The 6031-nt window shown below is 51.3% G+C and overlaps 1 long non-coding RNA gene across 1 annotated transcript; it reads right to left on the bottom strand.

Annotated features, from left to right (window-relative positions):
* Positions 1 to 425: 425 nt before the first annotated feature.
* On the bottom strand, positions 426 to 5342 carry LOC104997533. The gene is made up of 3 exons (XR_826337.1): positions 5282 to 5342; positions 3863 to 3910; positions 426 to 511 (listed from the first exon to the last, which is right to left on the bottom strand). It is a non-coding gene; the product is annotated as an uncharacterized LOC104997533 (long non-coding RNA).
* Between the last annotated feature and the right edge of the window lie 689 nt (positions 5343 to 6031).

Here is a 6031-nt window from a genome sequence, read left to right as displayed (position 1 = left end):
GTAAAGGCAACAGTTTCTTGGCGTGTGTACGTCTCCAGCCTGCAGAGCGGGCCTGGGGAGTCAGTATTTCTTGAAATGTAAGTACCGAGACCACACTGAGTTGTCAGTGAATTCATTATCCCATTACGCAGACCTGAATTATTCAGCGCTCTTGAGGCTGCCTGAGGAACGTGCCCGAGCACAGTCGATGCAGCATTAGAGGGATGGATGGAGTCAGGTCCAGGGCATGGTTGGTGCCGGGGTGATGGATCTGCACCCAGAGAGGCTGCCAGGGCTTGCAGGCACAAAGCTGCTTGGCTGGCAGGACCTGGGCGCTGGGTGTTCCTGGGGCCTGGGAAGGGAATCATGTACATACCCATAGTCCTCCTCACCACCTAGGAAACCGGCAGAGTGTATCTTCAGAGCCCTACCTGCTCCACAGGGCCCAGGGACAGAAGATCCAAGCTCCACCTCTTCCTGGCTGTGTTACCTCCAGCAGGTCATTCATCTCGTTGAGTTTTAGTTTCTTTATCTGTAAACAACACAGTGATGGTGCTGAGTCAATATCCAGTCTCTCTTTTAAGTTTAATGATAGAACTGATTTCTCAGTAAACATATTATCCTCTGGAATATAGACTATTTCCAGGCTCAAGTGTGGCCATGTGACTAAGTGTTGATCAGAAGGATGCGAGTACAATAGCCTATGAAACTTTGAAGAAGTTTCCTTAAAGGAAGGAGGTTACATTTTGTCCCTTCCTTTTTCCTGAAAACTGGATGGAAGGTGTGATGGCTGGAGTTCAGGCAGTCATCCTGTTCAGTGAGAAGACACCACAAGATGAGGAAGACAGCACGGCGGAGGAGAAGCCCGAGTCCCAGTTGACCCTGGAACCTCCTTGCCACCTCTAAGTTGCATCTACACAAAACAGAGATTAACTTCTCTTTTAGATTTTTCTGTCTCTCACAGCCAAATCCAACCCTACCTTGTTGGGCAAGTTCAGGGGTGAAATGAGACATTATAGGAAACTTGGCCACCTCAATAGGTATTTGGGCTTCCCTGGTGGCTCAGATGGTGAAGAATCTGCCTGCAACGTGGGAGACCTGGGTTCAGTCTCTGAGTTGGGAAGATCCCCTGGAGGAGGGCATGGCAACACACTCCACTATTCTGCTTGGAGACTCCTCATGGACAGAGGAGCCTGGTGGGCTATAGCCCATGGGGTTGCAAAAAGCCAGACACAACTGAGTGACTAGGCACAATAGGTATTTTCGTCTAGGATACTTCAGTGGTTAAAAACGATAAGCCCTGAAACCAGAGAACCTGGGTTCAAATCTCAACTCTACCTCTTACAAGCTGTGCAAATTTGGGGACGTTGCTTAACCTCCCTGTGCTTCATCTTTCTTATCTGCAAGATGGGGATAAAAATGGTACCTTCCCCCTTACAAAGTTTATGCGAGGATTAAGCAAGTTAATATGAAGTTAGGAGAAGTGACTGGCATACAGGGATTGCTATGTAAGTATCAGCAATTAGGATCTTTTTTTATACATCCAAGGGGATTCCCTGCATAACTCAGGGACCTGGGTCCCCAAAACATCTCCCAAAGCTTCATCTCAGTGTAGATTTTCCAGTCAAGGTGACTGTGTTCTCAGGGAAGCAATGCCAGAAATATTCTGAGATTCAACCATGACATAAACGGTTTGACCTTGGGCTGGGCAGCAGAGTCTGAGGTCCTGATTTGGAGCCCACAAGAGGAACTTCTGTTTGAAATCCAGATGAAATTCTTATTCAGGAAGAGAGAAAGAAAAACAAAAGCCCATTATGGGCTGTGTACCCTGAACAGGTGTCTCTCCTCTGTGAGCTTCTGGGGAGTGGATTAAACCAGCATCATGTGCCAGCAGCACAAAGACCAGTGTGGAATATGGGGGAAGCTCTCAGGACCTGAGGCAGCAGGGAGTGGTGAGGACTGGGGCAAGGGCACAGGACCCGTGGGGGATGGGGACAGGCACTACACAGCACCTGCCACTGCCCTGCAGCAACACGGGCCCAGTGTTGTCAAATCTGCTGCTCTTTCCAAAGAAACGGAAATCAAATCTGAATTCTATGTGAAGTTTCTGATTGTTTCATGTTGGCTCCATTCACAGAAACAAAATACTGATCAAGGCAAACAGAATATGTCTCCAGGCCAGCTCAGGGGCCACCAGAAGTCAACGAGCACTGAGAGGTCTCCATGCAATGCAGTTGGAATACTTGAGTCCCAAGCTCTGTGTCCGGGTGTCTTGGGGGAAGTGGGTATATGCTTGAGCATGGGGGTGGAAGAAAGGGGCTCGTCATCCCCAGGGAGGCAGGTGCCCTGACCCCTTGCCCCCTCCCCATCTGGGTTTAGGATGATGGCAGTGGGGGTGGGCAGAGGTGGGAGGTTGCCCTGTGACCTCAGGTAATACTCTGACTCCCACAGCTCCAGGTCCCTCCTCTGAGAAACAGACTGGGAAGTCTGAAGCTCAGGCATGAGGCAGTGACCCTGGTCCACCTGCCCCTGCTGAGGTCCTGCCCCTTGGGGGTCTCTGCATTCATGGCTTTGAGGATGCCTGGGGGTCCTTGGGATCTGTGTGTGGCTTGGACTGCTGACCCTGACTCTTTCCTCCCTCACCCTTTGCCACGTGACCTCACAGGGGCTGCCCCATGGAGTGCGTGGAGTACACACACTTGCCCCCCATGAGGAGCTTGGCCAAGTGACTTGCTGGGGCTGTGGGAGCATCAGCACAGCCAACTGAGGCAGAGGCTTTCAAAGCACCCGTGTGGTTGGCCTCTTGCACCTGTGCTATCCTCTGGGAAAGAGCATCTTCAGGTAGCTGCTTGTTGCAGAAAGAAGTGAAGTGAAAGTCACTCAGTTGTGTCCGACTCTTTGCAACCCCATGGACTACACAGTCCATGGAATTCTCCAGGCCAGAATACTGGAGTGGGTAGCCTTTCCATTCTCCAGGGAATATTCCCAACTCAGGTTTGGAACCCAGGTCTCCTGTATTCCAGGCGGATTCTTTACCAGCTGAACCACAAGGGAAGCCCAAGAATTCTGGAACGGGTAGCCTATCCCTTCTCCAGCGGATCTTCCCGACCCAGGAATTGAACCGGGGTCTCCTGCTTTGCAGGTGGATTCTTTACCAACTGAGCTATCAGAGAAGCCCTGTTGCAGAAAGATGTGGACCCAAAACCTGAAGCAGAAGCAGTCCAGATGACCCTCCAACCCAGGAGCTAGAAAAGCAGGTGGTCGTTTTGGAAGTTGCTGAGACTTGGGGCTGGTGCACAGCCCTGCTGCAGCAGAAACCTGACCGCTATGCTGGGAGGCCGTGGGCTTCCCCACGCCTGACCCCGGCTCTCCCCTGGTCCTCCACTCTCCTAGAAGCCCCTGCACCCCTGCCTGTGTGCCAAGTTGCTCAGTCGTGTCCAACTCTTCACGACCCTATGGACTGTGCCCACCAAGCTCCTTCTGTCCATGGGATTCTCCAGGCAAGAATACTGGAGTGGGTTGCCATTTCCTTCCCCAAGGAAGCTTCCCGACCCAGGGATGGAACCAGCATCCTGTGTCTCCTGCACTGGCAGGCGGGTTCTTTACCACCATCACCACCGGGGATGCGCTGGCACCTATGGCCGTGACACAAAGAGACTCACTTTGGCATGGGAGACCCCAGGCCATACAGAACTGGAACCAATCCCCACATCCTAGGTGTGAGACCCCACACGGCCCCCGTCTATAGAGGGTGGGTGATCACGCCTACCTCGTGGGGGGATTAAGGAAGGGATGCCTGGTACTCGCACTTGCACTTGTCAGGTGAGAGAGGGATGGGGCAATCCCTGTGAGAAAACTCCCCCTGAGGAAAACGAGGCCTTACCTTTGCAGAGCATGATTTCGAGTTCAGTGCGGAATCTGTAAATCTATCCTGAAAAAAAAAAGCAAACGGTTATCTCAGCACCAACTGTCAACCACCCCTGGGCACAGACCATCCTGCTAGAGTGTCTGTATTAGTTAGGAAGACTTTGAAAGTCAAATAAAAGAATATATAGCTAAATCATTGCTTAAGCACAAAGGGCTCCATTTTCTCACATAACAAGGAGGCTGGAGGTAAGCAGCTGCTGCGTGGTGGTTCAATGTCTGGGCAATGTCTTTGAGGACCATTCAGCAACCTCATTGTTTTTATTTATTTATTTTAATCTTTAACTCTGTTGCCTCATGGTCACAAGATAGCTGCTACAGTTCCAAGCATTTCATCTTTACACAGCATGGGACCATTCTCATGAAAACCCCTCTGAGCAGAGGCTCCACCACAGCCACCCTGGGCAGGAACAGACACCTCCATCTCCGTCACACTTACTGTCACAGCATCACTCTCCTTCCAACCACAGACTCACAAGCTACGTTTGCATGAAAGTCCTGTGCAGTACATTTGATTGTGGACACCAGGTCCCATGCCTGCAGGGGAGTCTGGGACATGTGTATTTGTCTTAATTTAGGGAAGAAAGGACTCACAACATAGGCCACCATTTCAAGGTGGAGAGAGAAGAGCTGCAGGGGGACTTTTCTTTGCTGTTTCTCAAAAGGACCGCATGAAGTCTTCACCACTGGGCGGCTCCTGAGGATCCGCTGAGGTGTCTGGCAAAAGCCGTGATGCCCAGGAATGGCTGTGATAGTGGCACCCCAGCCATCCCTCAAAGAGAAAGAAGCAGGTAATGCCATGAAACACACACCTGTCATCTACTGGGGACTCCCGGAGACACCCAAATGCCAGGACCTGGGCTGAACCCGTGACATCATATCACAGGTCAACCCCTGGCACGTGGTGGAAGCCTCTCAAGAGAGCTCAGTGAACTTCCCAGAGACACATGAGCTCTGGACTTGGGCCCAGTGGTGAGATGACAAACCCTTATGTGCAGCTGAGATGGAGACAGGTTCATATCCTGGCTCTGCCATTTATATGTCACCTGACTTCTGGGACCCTCAGTTTGCACATCTGGAAAATGGGGACAATGCTAACCACTTGAGAGGGTGGCTGTGAGAAACATGCCTACTGCCCATCCTGTCCATGCAGTAGCAGGGAATCCTTGGTATTTAAATACCTAACACCGTGGTTCTCAAGGAAGGAGGGAAGAGCGCTAAGTAGGGTATTTTAATTGTTACAGCAACTCTGAGAGGCTCGAGGGTATGCTGAATTTTGCCACCCTCTCATCTCCACCACCACCATCACTCTCACGGTCGTCATCTTCAGCGGCAAGGAGGACTTTGCAGATGGAACTAGAGTCACTAACAAGCTCACCTTGAAATGGAGAGATTGTCCTGGATGAGCTGGATGGGTCCCAGGAATCACGTGAACCCTGAAAAGTAGTAAAGGAAGGCAGAATGAGCTGAAGCACCAGAAGTATTCAAGGTGCCTTTGCTGGCCTTGCGACGGAGGGGTTTTGTGAAAAGGGACTAAATTTGGCCAAGAACTGGAGACCTTGAAGGAGGGCCCAGAGCCCAAGCAGAGCTGTACCCACAGATGCCACCTTGCCTTCCACATGGTGAGACCCTGAGCAGAGGATCAGCCTGGCCTAGCCTGATTCCTGACCTACAGAACCACGAGATTAAAAATGGCATGCTTTTTTAAAGTCACTCAGTGTGTGATAGTTCATTACACAGCACAGAACACTAAGACAGAAGAGTCAAGCTCAATTTTCTAGCTGAGAAACTCTGAGCTCAGACACAAAGTGAGTGGTGGACCAATCAATGTTTGAACCCAAGTCCCTCTGACTCCAGAGCCCATGCTCTCACTTCCCATTCGGCCTGTCCAGGTGAGGAAACAGGCGTAAGAAGCCAGGGCACTCCCAGCACTGGCTCTACAGCATTTCAACACAGAGGAGGTAGGAATAGAACATGGGGCCCCAGAGGCCCTTGACTCATGGTCTGTCTGCATCAGCCCACCCCACCCACCACAGCCCCCAGAGTCCATGGACTCACACAGACTCTGGGGGCTTTTGGAGTCACTGCCCCTCAAAGTCTTAGGTGAAAATCTCAGCATCACTCAGCC

This window comes from Bison bison, unplaced genomic scaffold (genome assembly GCF_000754665.1).
Source record: "Bison bison bison isolate TAMUID 2011002044 unplaced genomic scaffold, Bison_UMD1.0 scf7180017864309, whole genome shotgun sequence".
Taxonomy (NCBI): Eukaryota; Metazoa; Chordata; class Mammalia; order Artiodactyla; family Bovidae; genus Bison; species Bison bison.
This window is presented reverse-complemented; position numbering and strand designations above follow the sequence as displayed.